Source organism: Phaenicophaeus curvirostris, chromosome 4 (assembly GCF_032191515.1).
Source record: "Phaenicophaeus curvirostris isolate KB17595 chromosome 4, BPBGC_Pcur_1.0, whole genome shotgun sequence".
Classification (NCBI taxonomy): domain Eukaryota; kingdom Metazoa; phylum Chordata; class Aves; order Cuculiformes; family Cuculidae; genus Phaenicophaeus; species Phaenicophaeus curvirostris.
Window position 1 is genome coordinate 23,931,846 of NC_091395.1, and position 20,362 is coordinate 23,952,207.

Consider the following 20,362-nt stretch of genomic DNA (forward strand, 5'->3'; position numbering starts at 1 on the left):
GTGGTGGTGAAACAGAACAGGGCTACCATGAGCTCTGTAGCCAGCTTGAGTTTGGACCTCCCTTGCATTTCATATCTCCTTAATTCCAAAAAGTTCCATGGATGACTCACATAGAAGCTTAAACTTACTGTGTTTCCATGCTACAGAAAGAATAACTGTTATTTTGAGCATCCTGACCACATACTAATAGCAGTCCAGATCCTTTTCACTTTCTGACAGGTGCTAATCAATGTATCACTCCCTTGCCCTGTAAATGCTGACAGCTTCAAAACAATTGTGTGAAGTATGTTACTTTCGGTATTTACACATGTGGCATCACTTGTCATGAACCTTTAAGCTTTTGTGCTATGCACTGTAGGAACACAAAAAAGCTGTCATCTTTGCTTCTCTGTGAGTTAGAAGGTAAGTTTGCTGCATCTATGGCACCATCTCCAAATACAAAGAAAATTATCTCTTTGCTTAATGTAGGAGAATCCACAGGAAAAAATAAGATAGAAATGGGACCTTCATTAAAGTTTGCACGCATGTCTGTTTATCCATCTATTGGAACAGGATTTACTGTGGTGCTTGAACACTAGTAAGAAATGTGTATGAATAGTATTCTACTCCTCAAACTTAACAAAGAATCTTTCACCATTACCCATAAAATAACAAGGTCTTCAGCCTGGAGAGAGCCAGCAGAATTAAATGCTAGAACGAAAGCAACTGATGGCTGAAAATTAGTATTTTGTTGTTCCTTATGAACTGGTCTTGAAACTTGTTCACCAAAACTCCTGGTTTAGATGCCGTTAGAGAAGAAAGTCACACTAGTTTCCTTTTTTTCCTTTTCCATGTTGAGACTTTTAAACAATACAGAGCTGAGAAGTTAGATTGCCAAGGGCAAATCTAAAGCCTTCAGTGGCCAGTTTGTTTGCTATGAGAGCTCCTTGCCATCAGCTAAATGGATGTCAGGTAAACATGGTATTTAAAGGAATTACTGTACTGAGGTTTCTGCTCAGTTGTGTCATTTTACCCTGAAGAAAGCCTGAGGGCTGGAACAGCAGTGCCTCTTTTAAATTTGCTTTCTCTATTCACAAAAAAAATTGATTATGAATGTAGCTGGATTTCTGCTAGGCTTTTGAAGTATCTGCTGAAGAGTTTTCTATGTCTCCACCAAGCTCTGTGTCTGCTCTTGTGGTATTAGGATGTTTTTACCTGCATCCCTTTTCATTATTTAGTCTTTATTAAAATCACTTGTTTTCGTATTTATGGAATGGTATATATGTGCATGAGCCAGGATTATGCCTTCAACATTTCCAGAGCTGTTTGCCCTAGAAACCTCATCTTGATGTGATTTTGAAGTTGAGAGAAGGCAATTGCACTGAAAACTAGAAAACACTGCTTTAAAGCCACATCTGGAATTCTTAGACAGTAAATGCCTCCAACTTAAAACAGAAAATACAGAGATTTTATAGGCCATAAAACTCAGGAGCCTTGGATTCAGTATAAGGACTGTCACCCAACCTTCATGTTAAAATCCAACTACACAATGCTTTGAAGTATGATTGTAGTCAGAACGCTACCTGTCTGTATATAAAAAGAGAAGAAAAGATATCAATTTCAGTATAAACTTGAGCAGGGTGGAAATAGTGCCCAAATCTTGCTTTTACCCTCTGCAAACAAAGCTGTTTTGTCTGTGGAGTCCTATACTCTTGACTCTAAATTGCATCATATGAGAAGAATAAAAACATTTTGACCATATCCACTTATTTTCATCTCATAACAGCAGTTATGACTGCAAATAAGTCTTGCAGTCTAAGCTGTGAGTTTTCAGTTTTTGCTGAGCATCTGCACATCTCCAGGCTTTCCATGGAGATGACCTGTGTCTGAATTTTTGTGGTCTAAATCAATTATTTCTGTAATGATTTATAGTGAAGTTTGTTGTGGTAATTGTGATGAGACAGATGAGAGACGCCAGTACCCATGTGTTAATATTCCCTAAATATTGTCGGTGCATTTTATTCAGTGCAAAACATGACATTTTGTTCAGGAGGATGAACTCACTCCTCTAATATGGAAAAATTTCTCCGATTTCAGGAGTGCTCCTCAGAGAAAGAGAAGACATTTAGGCTTTCCTACTATTAACTTGATTTCATCAACAGCTTTCTCAAAGGCATAAGTGGAAACAGAAGTGACTCTTTGACCCTTAAACATTGGATTTGAATGGGTTTCCTGCTGTAGTATGGAATACTGCAGTGGGATACTCCACATTTGTATTTTAGACTGCTCGCATCCCACTGAATTCTGCCTCATTTGTAGTTCATCTACCACCTGTGAGAAAGCAACATTTTAATCATAGAATCATAGAACAGTTTGGGTTGGAAGAGACCTTAAAGATCACCTAGTTCCACCCACCCTGTGATGGGCAGGGACACCTTGCACCAGACCAGGCTGCCCAAGGCCCCATCCAACCTGGCCCTGAACACCTCCAGGGACGGGGCAGCCACAGCTTCCCTGGGCAACCTGTGCCAGTGCTTCACCACACTCATTGTGAAGAAATTCCTCCTTATTTCTAGCCTAAATCTGCCCCTCTCCAGTTAATACCCATTGCCCCTAGTCCTGTCGCTACAAGCCTTTGCAAACAGTCTATCCCCAGCTTTCTTGTAAGCCCCCTTCAGGTACTGGATCATAATAACTTGATGCAATTGTTTCCAGACAATGAAGACAATCGTGAGGCAAGATCATGTTTAAGCATAACTTTCCACTGGGCAAAAGTTTAACACTATTATAGTTTATATTTAAACTAGGATACACTCTAAAAGATCCAGTGTTATATGAGCAAAAATTTCCTATCATACTGTGTGACAACAGAGCAATAAACATGCCATCAGAGTCAACATCAGAAGTGCAGTACAAAATTCTAAATGTTATCGACACTTCTTCATTAGAGACAGTTATAAATAACTCCTTTGTTCATTATTTCTTCAAGGAAAAATACTGCTTCTTTCTGAAAACTGAAAATCTGTTTGCCTTACTTGGTAATTAGAGACATGAAGAATGGCAGTGATTCCTCATAGCTTTTACTGGTTTGCTGCGAGCATTTTTAAATACATGCACACTTCTGAGCTCTACAATGAAATACCTTTGCAAAGTTTAAAGTTTTTAGTTGTAAATGTTCTTGGCTATTTTACTTATAGTAGTTTTGTTATTTTCACCTCTGTGGAAAATAAAAATAAGTCTCAAAAGGTTCAAACTTATGTAGAGATTAGGTAAAGAATTTTTGTCAACTATTATAAAACTATAGTCAGTTTCCTTTTCATACAAGCTTTTGATACAGGGGTGTTCTTCATTCATGTTTTGAGGTCTTTTTGTCAAATACTTCGTGTGCTGGAGAAAAGTTTATTTAAAGATGGTGGAGAATTTCTGGGTAGCCTACTCAAGCACTGACAAAAAAAGACCACATCTAATACATAACTATTTCAAAAGAATATTGTGCCTTTTCAAAGTAGTATGTTCTGTCTAAAAGATGTGCAAAAAGACATGAACGTTCTTCAGTCAGTGATTTTTCTGGAAAAAAAACCCCACACTTTCCTTTTCACATTTTTAATGTACTTGAAAAGGAAATGTTCTCTAAACTCTTCACCAGCCTCATTGCCCTTCTTTGGACATACTCCAGTACTTCAATGACTTTTTTGTAGTGAGAGGCCCACAGCTTTTCTTGTAACTATTCTGTTATTGTTTTAGGCTAAAAATTTTCTTGACTTGGATATGCTGAGAGCAGCATCATAATTTATAGGGAAACTCATGCAGTTTACAGTTTCATCAATCAGCTGTGAAGGAAGAGGATGGGAAGTGTTCTGTGCCTATGGAATTTCTGATTATGGTCAGGGCCAGTATGACAGGGGCCAACATCCTTATCTGGCTTGCAGACTAGGTGTGTAGGGTGGGTTTTTTTGTTTGATTGGTTTTTTTTGGTTTTGTTTTGTTTTAGCAAGAATTAGTCAACCTGTATTCCTGTTTAGTTCTCTTTTGAGGTTCCTTTAATGTTTTTCTGTGAGTCTTTCTGGGAAGTACATCTCACAAGTTTAAAACCACTGCTCTAGAAAAACAGTTAAGTTAAGCTCCCTTTTACATCCACCACACACAAGAAAATTGCTGGTATGTATTGGCTTTCTGGTTTTATACATTAGCCTAAATGCAGGTAAGAACACAGTGAAAACAAAGACCACAACTTAAAACCAACCAAGGCTTAGAAGGTGAGCATCTCAAGGAAAGACGACTCTTGCCCTCCAGTTGAAGAAGTGGAGCAAAAGAGGAACCAAGACTCTAAACTTTGGGACTGAGTCTCTTGTACTTAGATATGGAGCTGGAGTCGAGGTAAATAGTACTACTTTACCCGATGGAATGCTCATCTCGAATAGTCTTGCGTACATAAAATGCTGAACCTTGTCAATGTAAGAATAAATCACACGGAGTACTAATGTTCTTCCTCTTCTTCTCATTAGTAAGGAAAGCATTGTATGCCCATGGGAGTGCTGCCTTACCCTTGACTGCTTTGGGGTTATTTATCTTGGACCCAATGGCCTTGACTTTTGATACTTAGGGTTTACCTTGACTCTAGCAATCTTTGTGGGGCCAAAAGGTATTGATTCTCTTTGAACTTTCAGCTGCTTTCTCACTGTGGCGGATGCTGGATCTCTTTCACAGCTAGATATTTTGGGGTTTTCTGAGTGTGCTTTTTGGTGAGCTTTGCTGTTTTTACTATCTGTGGAGCATGTTTTCGTGGCCTGTGGTTTTGAGGGTGTGGTTTTGAGGGTATGGTTTTGGCCCTTCCCCATATTTGTGGAGCTGAAAACAGCAGTTACTCTAGTACGAACCAAAGTGTCCTAGTTCACGATTTCTTTATCCTCCTGCTGCTGCTTTTCATGTCACAGCTTCCAGTCAACAGACTATTTGCTGAGAAACAGAGAAAGCTTTGATATTGTGCAAGCACTGTCTACCAATAGCCAAAACACTAGTGGGCTACCGATAGTGGTTTAGGCACAATCAAAACCACAATGCCATATGGGCTGCTGTAAAGAAACTTACCTCTGTCCCAACCAAACCCAGTAAACCGCTGCTTCTAAATAGAGTTCTGGAGGCTGAGGCAGCTGCAGCTACAGATATTCTGAGATTTTTACATATTGGGCAGAAGCTGCTCTTCTGATGTAGACACAGAAATGGTAAAGATAGTCTCAATTGCTTGTGACTGCTCTACTACTATATGCTTCTGTCTCGACTTCTGTATGCTTCTCTTCACGGAACAACATGTGGCAAAGTAAGTGTGAAGTCTGCTGAAAGAATTTGTGCCAGATCTGGAAGCAGAGCACTGCAATTATTTGTGGGAGATTTTTTGTTCTTGCCATGACACATTACTCTGTTAGTGCAACAATCAGAATGGTTTCTCCTCAAAAAAGAGGAAAACCAGTATGAGCTTAAATGACATAGAAGCAACTGAAATTGTGAACTAGAATTAAAAAAGTGAGGAGCTCTGCATTACCTTTTTCTCTAACCATATCTTATTAATACATACTTATTTTCTTTACTTCATCTCTCCATTGATCCACGTTTTGTTTTCTCTAATGGTTTAATGGTGAGCAGTACAGGTTGAAGAGCTTAAACTTTGTTTGCTATTGATCTTACATAAAGACTGAGATTTGTCAGTATTTCAAGGTAAAATGATAAATAATCACAGTAGTGAGGAAAGCCTCCTTGCTTGCAGTATGACAAAATTAAGCTGCATTTGGTAGCGCTTCATTTGCTAGATGTTCATGGAACTGTTCTATCACCATCCGTGGTACTGATACACAAACTGGGAAATAATTAAAAAGGCATATTTGTTACAGGCTTCATTGGAAACAAAGAGGTTTCTTGTTCTCCTAATAGAAATGTATCAGTCCTGCAATAAGCAGAGCGGGCAAGGGAACATTAAAACTTTGAATCAGCACAGACAAAATACTAAAGAATGTGGTGTTTTCACTCATATTGGTCTTAAACAGAGTTCTTTACTAAAGAGCTGATTGCATAAAATCTGCAAGGTTAAGCTTGCTCAAAGAACTGAGTATCCCCATTTCTTGTTTTAAACTGACTTTCAATTACCCAACAGCTACTATATTTGTTTTAATCAATAGCACTTTGAAATTGCAGGAGGACAGAAAAATGCATTTGGAAAGTGGTAAGATTCTTGATGTTTTAGATTTGTTTGTTGTCTCTGGTACCATGGGTGTTTTCAGCCTGAAACTACGAAGCTTAATTGCAGGTCAATAGTTATTACACATGAGCGTATCTGCGAGCTCTGTCACAGCCTCTCTGTGGGCCTCTTGACCTTGCACTAATTAGAAGATGTCCTTCCCAATGGGTTAACAGCAGATCTGCCTTTAGTACTCATGCTCTGGGATTAATTTAATGGATACAGTGCAAAATGTTAGATAGACTTCTGTGAGAACAGGCTGCTGTGGGAAAAGCTGGCTTAGCATGTTCTTGCTTTGGTAGAGTTTCAAGCAACTTGGACCTTCTTTCTGCGGCAGTCGGTGCTGCCAGATGCCCTTTTATATTCAGAGGTGAATCTAGTCCCTGGAAAGGTAATTTTGTAAATGCGAAAAAAAGGACATTGCGGTTTCACAGCAGGAGTCAGTACTTGATCTTTTCCTGACGCTGCTGAACAGGCCTTGTTGTCTCGTACGTTAGAATGACTTAATTGGAAGACTGGAATATAGTTGAAAACTTCAGTGGTTGCTGAGGGATTTCTTTTTCCTTTTCTGTCATATTTGGTAAAATTGAGTGTTCTCTGTAAATATGTGTAGAAGAATAAAAGTCTTCCCTTCTCAGAGCCTTGCTGAACAAGAAGGACTGTGTTGGTCTTCCTCAGAATTAAATGCCAGCCAGACCTGCTGTTCATGTGTGACATACTTATTTGCATTTGCTCTGATCTTTTGCCCAAATAAAAAAGCAGGAACTGAATGGGTTTTAATTATGGGCTTATTTAAACTTTCTTTTATACAGACAGTTGTGGAGTATATATTTATCTGGGTAGAACTTTTGAAACATGGTCCTTTCTGCTCTCCATTCACTCTTTTTTAGCAGATATCTAGCCACTGATGCTTGGTTTGTTGGTTTTTGTTTTGTTTCCTTCTGATGGAAGCCTACATTTAATGTAATCACATCAGGTTACTTCTGTCGTAAAGAATATAACGAATTCAATGATTACATTTTCTCTCACTGCAAAAATATTTATGTTTTGTTTCTGGGGTATGTAGTTTTATAAGGTTCTGCTTCATCTTAAGGAATTCTTATTCACCAGAGTGTGAGTGACATAAAGTTAGACTAGATTAATCTTTCTTACTTTTTGATAGGGATTTTCTTTTCTTCTCAGAAGAAATTGCCAAATCTAACTTCTATCACTTTTTGGTTTTTTTTGGTTTCTAAGCATCTATACAAAATTATCCTTACCACCCATAAACCAAACTTTTTTACTTGTGGCTTAACCAGACCAATTAACATTAAACCCAGATATAAATCATCAGGCATCTTTAGAAGCAAGATTTTTTTTCAAAGTAAATTTGTATTAATTTTTCATGTGATGATTTTCTCATTTACTCTGAATGTGTATTAGAAATGCTAACCTGTTTCAACAGGACAAGATGTCTCATGAGTGAGCAAGGTGTACTCAGTATGGCGAAGTTGTGTTACTAGATGAGATTTATCCTAACTTGCGCCCAAGAAGTGAGAGAGTTATTGAGCCTTTCTGTCTTGCAGAATAAGTTCTGTAGAATTGTAGTGCTGAGTGTCATTTAGTAAGAATCACATGATGAAAAATACAAGAGGTCTTTTAAAAAAAACCCTCTGCCTGTAATATAAGGATCTTTTTGATAATGAGGTAAAAATTAGGAGGGTTTTATTTTTTCAACATTGTTCACATTCGAAAGATGCTAAGGTACTTCTGAGTGTTTATATATACATGTATAGATACTCATATAGAGATAGATTGAAATCTTAGCCACAACATATGTTTCTATTGAGTGTCATCTGTTTTCTTCAGTGACAAGGCCACGCGGTTATCCCTGTTGGGATTGCAGGCTAGTACAGATATGGAAGAATGTGCTGGATGCATATTGCTTAATCAGCCAAGAGGTTGGTTAGTCTGGTTATTTTACAGAGGACAGATGCATAGCCTCTGGCAGAAATAATACAATATGATTTTTCCGATCTTATCATTCTTTCTTTGTGGGCAGTTGGGGAAAAGATATGTTGTACAACCAAGCTTTGCATATTGAAAGTCAGTAGCATGAAAATCATTTTGAAAGAGCAATTGGTACATTTTTCAGTGTTGGAACATTTCTTGAAGATTAAGGCAATTTCATAGAATCATAGAATGGTTTGATTTGGAAGGGACCTTAAAGGTCATCTAATTCCGTCCCCCCTGCAATGGGCAGGGACACCATCCATTTCTCTTTTCCACTTTCTTTTATTGTCACTCTTCTGTCAACCCCATTTCCCTTTCTGTTTTGATCATGTATTTTTTCTGATGTGTCCTATAATTCTGTGTTCAAGCCTATTATGGTTAAGAGGTACAAAACTTGTTATTGTGCACAAATTTAGTATTTGCCAAAGTAAAGCCTTCTGGACTTGATTATGTGCTAAGCACTCAATGTCCTTTAGATTATTAAAATATGTAATTTGAGTACATTATTTTTGCAGCAGTTTCACATAATTTTAATTTTTTCTAAATGTTAAACTTCGGAACTAGATAATATCAGAGAAAAAATTATTTGTTTAGCAGTGACGGAAACAAAACATTTTTAGAACCAAACTATAGCTTGACTAATGGTTGTTAGAAGGGAGTCTATGATTTTCTAGGTTTAAGCATGATAGTAAAATCTGTTCTTGTATGGAAGGCTGATAAAGGCTTGATCGGAAAGTCCTCACTGATGGAAGGCATGTGATTTGGCTGACTTCATATGAGCAATGCAAACTCACACATTTGAATTTGGCTCAGAAACTTGAAATGCTGTGGATCCTTGAAGGTTCAAGCAGGGAACAGGCCTTTTACCCTGGTCTTTGCACAAGTGCGAATTTTACCCTGAGTGTATGGATTATCCTACATAAAAGGGCTTCAGTTTTAGCCATGTGGTTAAAACACATATGCATGTTTTTTCTGTTACCTCCAGGCACTGTGAAGCAACTGGTATCAATGAATAAAAATAGGCAGCAAAATCATGGCATGTGGTTGCTAGAAGGAACACTTCAGAGCCCTCAATCTTGTAGATTACTAGAAAAAAGGGAAAAAGAACAACCTCATAAGACATAACCTCTGAAAGCATGTATGAACTTGAAAGTTTGATCTGCATTTTGGGCATTTGTACTGCTCAAGGCAACAGAATATGGGACTGATTAGAAGATATTAATTCTACTGCTAAAAATTATAAAGAAGGGAATCAGAAACTTAGTGCGTTGGTTTTGGTTTCTTTTTTAAACTCTATAGTTGTAGTTTGTCTTCCAGTTGACTATAGTATCAAGGTATTTGTAGCTTCATGGAGAGCTTTGCAGGAAATATGTGATTTTTGTCTCTCCAAATAAATTAAATATAAATTACAAGGTGAGCTGTGGAAGGTGGTCTTACTGTCATGCAAAACTATGAGCTCTAGTAATGTATTTCATAACCCTGATTTAGGTTTTTGCCTTCTAAAAACTTAAGCTGGCTGAACTTCTACACAGGGCAATGACAAAATGCAAGATTCTTATGTTTCAGAAAATGGCTCTTTAACAGCCCTTAGTGTTTCAAAATTGATAGTTATGAATTTCAGTGGATGAGCAGTGAACGTTCTTTAAATCTTCACTGAAGCTCATCTTGTGAGGGTTGGTTGTTTTTTTAATGTCAGCCAGTGAATTCATAATTTATTTCTTGTAATGGCTGTGGCTCAAACACCAGGAAGATCAATATGGCATGCAAATTCTGCATACTGTGAATGCTAAAAAGGGTTATGGCATTTTGGTGAGAAAGACATTGAAATTTTATTTGCAGTGAGACTATAATGGCTGCTGCAGTTCTTGATTCTTATAAATAGGGAACAGGAGCAGCAGTAGGAAGGGGCGCGGAATTCTGCTGTTCTACAGAACTGGGAAGATTGGCATCAGATGCTATCTTAGGTTATCACAGGAGAGAAGAATATAAAAAATCAGAGTAACATCAAAATAAACTTAGAACTGGAAAACATTTTACAGCAAGCCATTTGAAATGTTCCATCATTCATTCAATTCATTCAAACAGAAACTGCCCAGGTGCCCAAGATAGGCTAAAATTGTGGAGGAACAGAGGTCTTTGATCTAGAGAGAGACACAGCAACAGTGTCTCAAAACTGGTCAAAGAAAGCCAAATGAGAGATAAGGTTGTATTTTGTAGTGAACATGATTACCAATTGGAACAAATTACGTAGAAGTGTGATGATTTATCTTTTTCTTGTTTCATACAAAGGCCGTATGCCTTTGAGAGGTGGTGAAGATGAAGCTGGGCATGATGTAAGAGTATCCAGGTGAAATACTGTAAGTAAAGGGAGAAGCTATACAAAGGCATACAGGTGATCCACAGAAAGATTCCTCTACAAAGTATATTCATCTATACTATAATTTGTCCTGAATGAGAAGTTCCCAGACTACATATGGCACTCTGACTGCACTGACAGAAGAATGTGACTTGCAGAAGCATTTAGCTGTGACCAAATTCTTCTTCCTTATAAGGTTAAGGGGAACATAAACAGACTAATGATGTCAAAAGAGAAACAACGTGTTTCCTGAATTTGCTGCTTGGTGGATCTATGAACTCCAGAAAAGCCAATAGGAGTAAATGCTTGGTGGTTTTGTGGCTTCATTACAGAAAACCTCTTGGAATATGGAAATCATAAACAGAAGGCAGGCAGGCAATTCTAGTGAGAAATTGTTTCATGATGAAAACTGCTAAACTGTTTTAGCTCTTTTAACTTCTTTCAAAGACAATGCTGCTTGCTATTGTTAAGTTTAAATTTCTGTTTATCCACCACTGTTGATAATGGCTTATTGAAAGTTTGAGAATATGTATATTATTAACCAATGTGTGTATATTATTAACAAGCGTGAAATGCACATTTATGAGTGGTTCTAATACACCACTTTGGCTTTGTGATTGAAGGCTGATTACCTGCATTTCTCTTGCTGAATTCCAGTGACTAGTGTCCGCAACCATTTGCTGTGAATTTCAGATGAACAAGAGTACCTAGGAGAGGCATACATTGATTTCAGAAAGAAATTTATGAATGTGGAAGGTACTTTTAGTTTGGTTGTTTACCCTAATCCTAACAGAAGGTGCAATTGAAAAAAAACCAACACAACTTTAGGACAATTAGTCTTTCTTGTAACAAGATATTAGTACAAGCCTTGAGCAAAAAATAGTTCACTGTAGTTTGTAAAGATGGAAATAAACATCTGTGGCAGTGAGGGACTTTAAAACCTCTTAGAAAAGAAATGTTTGTATGCAGAATTGTTGCATTTTTGCCAGGCAAATTCAATTCCTAAGCTCCCACATGTGAGGCATTTCTAATTTTACCCAGCTGAAACTTCGCATGCCAGCTGCCAACCCTGATTGCTGTGTTTTTGTTGCTGAGAGAGGGTTGGAACTCTTCATTTTTGGAAAATTCTTGTTCATAAACTGCAAATTATTCTTCATTGCAGTTGAAAAAAACTAAAAATCTTTAAGTTTTTTACATCAAGTAGTGTGACTCTACCTCTTAACATACTTGTCTTCATACTAATGTTTTTAAGTTGAACTGCTGCATGACAGATTATGCGAAGTATCTTCAAGAGGGATGGGCTGATTCGCTCACAGAGGTCAATGGTGCAAACACACAAACTGGTAGCGGAAGGCAATGATTTTAACACAGAGGGAGCAAGAAGGAACAAGCTGCCCTCTGTAAATTACTCATGTGTACATTTTACTTCTGCTACCTCATGGTAAGTTACTTCTGTTTCCAAAGGAGTAACCCAAGGTTAGTGTACACATCTGTGGTTCTTCTGCAGTGGCAGACCTGCTGTAACCACCAGTCCCTACCAAGATAACTTTGTTATCTGGTGGTAGGAAAATGTGTAGAAAATAAACAAATATATATAAGCAGATTAGGCCCTATGTGCTCTGTTATGCCAGTGTGGTGTTATTGTTCATTATACAGAGAGTCTTAACAGTATAAAATGAGCAAGTGGACAAAGATGGGGAATAAAATAGCTCCTGTTCCTGCCATGGTCACAATACCTTTCCTGTTTGATTAAAGAAAAACATTTTTTGAACTGCAAGCACTGTTTACAAAGAATTGAAGTATGTGCATTGGTAACCTAATACTGTACTTTGAATAAATCCTCAGTTACAGCCCTTCATCAAAATCATGAGAGTTCTGAAGTATGGATTTGGGTGTTGCCGTTAGTGCTTGTAATAGACCCAAATAAGAAAGGTGGTGAGGACTGCCCTTAAAAACCACCTAAGTTTGAAGGTGGCTATTTTTCAGATGGTTTCAAGGTTTTTTTTCACGTATTTGTGTTCAGGCATACAGTCACACGCTCATAATCGCAGGATTGCTATTTGAAGAGTGGATCATTAGCTGGCTAAAAGAGAAATACATATAAAATCACATTGCTATTCATATCAAATTTATATAGGTATCATATCAGTGATTGCCATATAGGCATCTTGCACACAAATTGATGTCAACTGTCCTGTATAGAATACCATAGTTGTTTAAATGTGCTGTTAATTCTGAAAAAAACAATTTATTTTGCCACAGAATATTCTATGCCATCTTAGAAATATAGAGTATTAGGATACATCTAAAAATCTGTACATTAAAAAAAATGTGAAGAAAGAAAAATCTATGTAAAATCTCTCTAAATATTTGTATAAAAATGCAGTTAAACTATAGTGTACTTCAAAGTACATGAACATGATGCCTCTCTTCTCTGTATTCAATATACTGGAAAGTCCATTCAGAGTGCATGGAATATCATACCTGTGTATGCTTTTAAACTGGCACCCGAAGATAACATTTAAATCTTATGGTACAAAGTGTGCTATTATTACATCAAATTGTTGAGGGTGTTAAGAATTACAGAGATCTCAATGGCTGTTTTATTGCTGACATACATTGCACATGCCTGCTGAAATGAACACCGTGTATTTCATCAAACTGTGAAGCAATCTGTTAAAGACCTTGTAGCCTTTCAGCATCACAGAAGAGAAAAAACATTACAAGGAAAGAAAATATAATGGTAATAAGGTATCCTCTGATGAAAAACAAATGCTGAGTACATTTCATGTCCTGTCTTCTGTTTTATAAACTTTTCAAATTCTTCTCTTTCCATGCTGGAAATAAAACTGTATTGTTATTTACCGTGAGAACAAGATCTAAGGAGGCAACTTGATTAATCTTGATAAATAATGCTAGGTGCAATTGTGAGAGGATATCAGAGATTTACATCAACACTATGTGGATCCATTAGTTTTACTACAAATAGCATGACTTTATTAATTAACTCTGGAAGAACTTATTTGTTCTATGACATGCAAAATTAAACAAGCAAACAGAATACGTAGTCTTCTCTGATACAGGAATTTCATACAATTAAAAAGTTTAAAAAGTATGTTGTAAAGGCTGCTTAATTTTTTAAATGAATAGTAGAGACTTTCTCCTTCTGTTTTTTAATGATACTGAGGACAGCATAATCTTTTCCCCAGAAGGCCTTTCTTTCAAAGAAGTTTCTTTGTAAATTTCTCCTGTGCCTTGTTATTGTGAAAACTATGAGTCCCTTGGCTATAATAAATATTGGTTTGTTGGCCTTTTTAGACAACAGTTTAAATAGTATGGTTTTGGCCCGAAGTTGTTTGTAAATGAAACAAATGCAATTATTGCTTTTATTTATTTCTCATATTGAATCAATTAGTTTTTTTCCATAAAAATTTGATTAAGATGTGACATTGGTCTGAGAAGTAAAGATAACTGATTCATTATTCAGTATACAAGGTTGTGGTACAATGGCCACAATAACAAATGCAAGAGTTCTATAATTGTATTTTTTTATGTTTTAAGGGCATTTGTAAGACTCTGAATCTTTGCTCTATCACATTTTCACAATTTAAGACCAAATCCAAGCTCTTCAGAAAGAGAACCTGTAGATTTACAAGACCCTGGTAAAGTAAAACACTGTGATCTTTCACCAGAATGCCTACTTAAAATTATGAATAGCTCATTTTTTTTGCTTTAAGGTTAAGAGACAGCTGTGCCAAAAAGGGCATGAGATCCCTAGGAAGCAAGAAGGACGTGAGGAAAATGTAGCTGTGCTTTAATACACTGGAGCAAGCCCAGGGCAGGGCCACCAGGCTCATCAGAGGACAGGAACACATGAAGCACAAGGGGAGGGTGAGACAGTTTTCTTCGTTCAGCTCGTGAGAAGGCTAAAGGGAGACCTTGTGTCTGTTTACAGATACCTAATGGGAGAGTTTAGAGAAGATGAAGACAGACCCTTCTTGGAGGTATGATCCATAGCATGAAATAAGAGTCAACAGACACAAGTGGCAACAAAGAAAATTGTCAGTTGCTAGAAGAAGCATATTCACAGCAAGGGTAGTCAAATATTAGAAAAAGTTGCCCATGGAGGAGGAGAAATCTCTGTCCTTGGGCATATTCAAAACTTAACTGAACGAGGTCCTGAATAATCTGCTTTGAACAAGGGGCTGAATCAGATGAACTCTGGAGGTCTTTTTGAACCCAAGTTATTCTGTTTTAAAAGGGAGGAATAAAAGATTTCATTTAGGAAAAAGAAAACAAACCAACCTTATTACTCCAATGAAAATTGCTTATTGTGATGTTAGAAAATCTGGACACTTTGAGGAACATGCTTTGGAGTAAAACTACTTGCTTTTCCTTGTTCTGTCAAAGATATACCTACAGCTTCCACCTTGCTCCCCCTTCTTGTTATTAAAATAACAAAATTATTTATCTTTGTACTGTATCACCTTCAGTAGCTGTAGAAGAACATTTGTTCCATGGGAGTTACCGTTAATTTATATCTTCAGCTGGCAAAAAAAAAAAAGGAAAAAAAAGTAAAGGAAAAAAGAAAAGATGAACTTAAGGAAATACTACAGAAAAAACTACTATCTTTTTAATTGTTTTCTCGCAGTACTTTTTCTCTTGTTTTAAGGAAGAAAGTTTTCCTTGCAAATTGTGAGAAAAGGCCTTGAGGCCAAAGATTGCTTGGTATTGGCATGGCTTACACCTCCTGTGATTTCCATAAAATAGACAGAAGTGCTTTTAAGCTCAAGGCTAGCTTTTACTACAAGAAAAAACCCTAAAACAGTTAGCTTTTGGAGTAAAATAAAAGTGATTGATGGAGAGACATGTGACAGGTTTAAATATTTCTCCTGCTTCCACTTCCTCCTATTCTGCCTACTCTATTGTCAATTCAGTTACTCTGTCCCCTCTATCAATACTTACTGCTGCAACTCTTTGACCTGCTGCATCTTGTAATCCCTCTGGCTTTCTTCCATCGACCTGGCCTTGTGCTGGCCAAGCACAGTCTTTTATGTCCCGCTCTAAGCTGTCCACCTAGCTTCATAGTGGAGGTATGAAGTGTAAAAAATAACAACAACAACAATAGCAATAATAATAAATCATCTTGTTGGTTTCAGAGGGCTTAAGCATGTTTTCTTTCTCTTTGTATGAGCTTTTTTTGATAAAGAAGGGCTTGCAGAAGGGCATTCTACAGCTCCCATGAAGAGGAAAAGTAGGCATTAAACTACTATCTTGACTTTCACAGAATCACAGAATAACCAGGTTGGAAGAGACCCACCGGATCACCGAGTCCAACCGTTCCTACCAAACACTAAACCATATCCCTCAGCACCTCGTCCACCCGTGCCTTAAACACCTCCAGGGAAGGTGACTCAACCACCTCCCTGGGCAGCCTGTTCCAGTGCCCAATGACCCTTTCTGTAAAGAATTTTTTCCTAACGTCTAGCCTAAACCTCCCCTGGCGGAGCTTGAGGCCATTCCCTCTTGTCCTGTCCCCTGTCACTTGGGAGAAGAGGACAGCACCCTCCTCTCTACAACGTCCTTTCAGGTAGTTGTAGAGAGCAATGAGGTCACCCCTCAGCCTCCTCTTCTCCAGGCTAAACAACCCCAGCTCTCTCAGCCGCTCCTCATAAGGCCTGTTCTCCAGCCCCTTCACCAGCTTTGTTGCTCTTATCTGGACTCGCTCCAGAGTCTCAACAACCTTCTTGTGGTGAGGGGCCCAGAACTGAACACAGTATTTGAGGAGCGGTCTCACCAGTGCCGAGTACAGAGGGAGGATAACCTCCCTGGACCTGCTGGTCACGCCGTTTCTGATACAAGCCAAGATGCCATTGGCCTTCTTGGCCACCTGGGCACACTGCTGGCTCATATTCAGTCGGCTGTCAACCAACACCCCCAGGTCCCTCTCCTCCAGGCAGCTTTCTAGACAGACTTCTCCTAGTCTGTAGCACTGCACAGGGTTGTTGTGCCCCAAGTGCAGGACCCGGCATTTGGCCTTGTTACACCTCACGCCATTGGACTCTGCCCAGCGGTTCAGCCTGTTCAGATCCCTTTGCAGAGCCTCCCGACCCTCCAGCAGATCGACACTTCCACCCAGCTTAGTGTCGTCCGCAAACTTGCTAAGGGTGCACTCGATGCCTTCATCCAGATCATTGATGAAGACATTGAACAGGGCTGGACCCAGCACTGAGCCCTGGGGAACCCCACTTGTCACTGGCCTCCAGCTGGATTTCACACCATTTACCACCACTCTCTGGGCCCGGCCAGCCAACCAGTTTTCCACCCACTTTGTAGGAGCCTGAATTTGTTAAGGATTTACTTTGGTTGTTGGACAGCTTATTTTCTGCACCTGTAAGTAAAAAGATAATTAGTATCTTGCTACTTGCTTTCCACCGTCAACTCATTGTATTTAGGAAGAGAAAGTACAGAAGTCTCTTCCTTGTTTTTACGGGAAAGGGAACATCAAGTATATGGTAGCAGAGCCCAACTGTGTTGAACAACTGCATACACTAAGTTTTATTATTTCATTTTTCTCTGGCCCTTTTTCATGATTCTGTTGTTTCCAGTTATGTCCATTTCAAATAAATATCTACCAACTTTCCTTGGAGCACTCAAAAAGCAGTAATTAGCTGTTATGTAGCAGCCGCGCCAGGCTACTACCTGTTTTCCACCAAATTCTCAGTTCTTCTTGTTGCATTTCTTAAGAGCATCTGATCCAAAGCAGCGCTGGATATTTTTGAGTTCTGATGAACTAAAGGGTGGATAAAGCACTCAACATCACGCAGAATCAGCTTTATGAATATATCCAAGATGGACTTTTGCTAATGTGTCTTCAAAATGTCAGTTGTGGACACATTTGCTGCACAAACCAGCCAAAGGCTTATGTCTTATGTCATTTCATGTTACGGAACAATGGGCAAAATCAGAAAGATCACATCCTAGGGCAACTGCACTGGTTTAGGATGTGTTTTGCATTTCCACTTATTTCTGTTGCTTTGAATGTCATAGTTGGTCTCTAACTGCTGTCATGCATATGCTCTTTCCACTCCCACTTTCTTCTTCTTATTCCACAGACAGCTGAATTGCATGCCAGAAGCTTGATGGGAGCTGGAAAGAGCATGAAAGTGTCCTTCCTGGCTTTAGTTCAATATCTTTGCCAGATCCTGATGTTGGGTGGAACCCGGAAAGTATTCACATAGAAAAACAATTAAGAAAATACCATGAACAGTATTAATTTGGTTTTTAACGTGAATTTGTCTGACTCATTTGAACAATATTTATTTCAAAGACTCAGAAACACTTTTTTAAAAAAAAGTTAGCAATGAAAATGTATTACTTGCTCTTTTTTTCTAGGTAGCAAGCAAACTTGATTCAGAGTAAAAACTATAATTTGTTAAATTCAGAAGGACATAATTGGCTTCAGAATAATGAAATTGGTCCTGTGCTGTAAATATTGTCCATTCTTGTTGTTTATAATAAGGATTATATAGTATAATAGGCTATATAGCAATTATTATTCTGTAACTGTCTGTTTAAATAAATGCCTCAAATGTGTATTGACGTAGGTGAATTGGTAGGTTCCAAAGGAAGTTAGGCAGCTTTTACAGGCTGACCAGCAAGGATGGCTATTTGTCCAGATTTTGGTGGGGATAGGCTTAGTTTTCACAAAAAACTGTGAGGGGGCACAGCCAGGGTAGCTGTCCCAAACTGGCCCAAGTTATATTCGATACCATCTTGACTCATTCTCAGTATATAAACGGGGAGGGATTGTGGCTCAGGAGTATGAGGACGTAATTTTCTGGGTTGTGAGTGTTCTGTTCAGTGTACCTTTTGATTTGTGTATTCTTTTATTGTTGTTATTGTTATTTTTTTCCTCCTCCTTTGCTGCCCTGTTAAATTGTGTTTATCCCAACCAACGAGTTTTACCATCTTTATTTCCAATTCTCCTCCCCATCCCATCAAGGCTGGGAAAGGAACAAGTGGGCTGCCATGTGTTTCTTTGTTGCTGATTGGGCCAAACCATGAAAACAGTGCATCTGGATTCGTTTGAGATAGTAGAAGCAGAGCTTCTATACCTTAAAATAGGTACAGCATTCTTCATTGTAGGGCTTGGACTTTTTTGGGCATTGTTTATCTGCCTTTGTCTGTCTGACACAGTTTCATACCTATTTCCTTCAGCTCTAGCTCCTCAGCCATTAGCATATATCTGGTGATTAATCTATTTTCCTTTACTGTAATGGCTTGACTTGTTACTGCACTCTTTGACTAAACACAGTCAAGTCAAGACCTAAGCTTTGCTTTGTGGCAGTTACCCAGTTAGGCTTATGCTGAAATATTTTCTGAGGTTGGGCCTTAGGAAGAGAAAAAGGGGGAAATGGGGGGTGGGGGGCTGGGCAGAGTGAAACTTGAGACCACCTTAAAACTTAGAGAAACATTCAGCAAATTTGTAAAATAATTTTAATCTTGGTTTGGCTGTTGCTTCCTAATTTTGAATATTCAGATATACCATGTCCATTACTTTTCTGCTTGAATTTTGGCTGAGAAACTACAGTGTAAATTGTACAATGAGTCAAAACTACCTTTTCGGCATTTGACATCTTCAAAGAAAGGCAAAGGGAGCAAGGGACTGTGGCTGGATATTCAGAGGTGCCTAGTTGAGTGGGCTGCAGCTGTCCCACAGGATGGAGAGCTCATACTGCTCCATCCTACCACATCTATTGCTTCTGCCTTGTTGGTGAATCCACCCACCCGTAGGCATTCATCTCCTACTGGTTTCATTGTTCCTATAACTGCATGATCTGTCGAATCTCTGTCTAGAAGGAATCTTTTGCTCTCTATTTAAATGCTAAGTTTTCTGTGTAAGTGTGACCCCACTTTTCTGTAGCTGCTAGTGAATGCTGTAAGTCTAAATAATCATCACTTAATGTTTTTGAAAGAAAAGACACATCTGGCTTAGCTGAGGCAGAGAATAAATTACTGTATTATTCCTGCCTTCTATTTTTTTTTAAATTTTCTAGACTCTGTGTCATTAAATATACAAGATTATGAAGCTTGAACTAGTGATGTATAGTAGGTTGGCCCGCCTCTGCTCAAACCCTCCCAAAACTATATGTGTTGATACTTTACACATTTCTTTCTACATCTACGGCTGGTGTTGCTCCTGTCTGTTTGTCAAGGTCTTGGAGCACGGCTATTGCATTGGTGTGGTCCATGCAGTTCTGCTGGTGGGAGTTGTATTGAGGTATGGGGTTGTGCATCCTTAAGGGACACAAGCTGAGCTCCCTCTCCCATCTTGAACTGCAGTCTTCAGAGAGTCTGAAGTTCCTTAGGGATAGTTTTGGGGATCACGCATGGAACTACACAGTATAGAGAAAAAAGAATTTTCCTAATATACCTGAAGCACTACTAATCCTGCCTTGGAAAGGTTTAAGAGGGATCATAAACTGTGATCTTGGTGTCAAAACAAGATTTCAGTGGTATTTTCCCTGTCTTAAAAAATGGATTTTGAATTTATTGGAGGTTTTCTGCTAACAGTAGTTGATTATTAGGTTAATTTATGAGGTTCAATATAAATTTAGTTAGCAGTTTGGTTAACCCCTATAGTCAGTCATACTGTTATCTATTAGAAACTTCAAGTTACTTAATAAGTGTATTCCCCACCTAATCTTCCATCTTGTTATTGTATCTGGTGGCCATCAGAAGCCACTGGCAAGTAAAACTACCTTGTTAGAGTGAAAGCATTTTTAGAGTATTGTTGCTTGTAT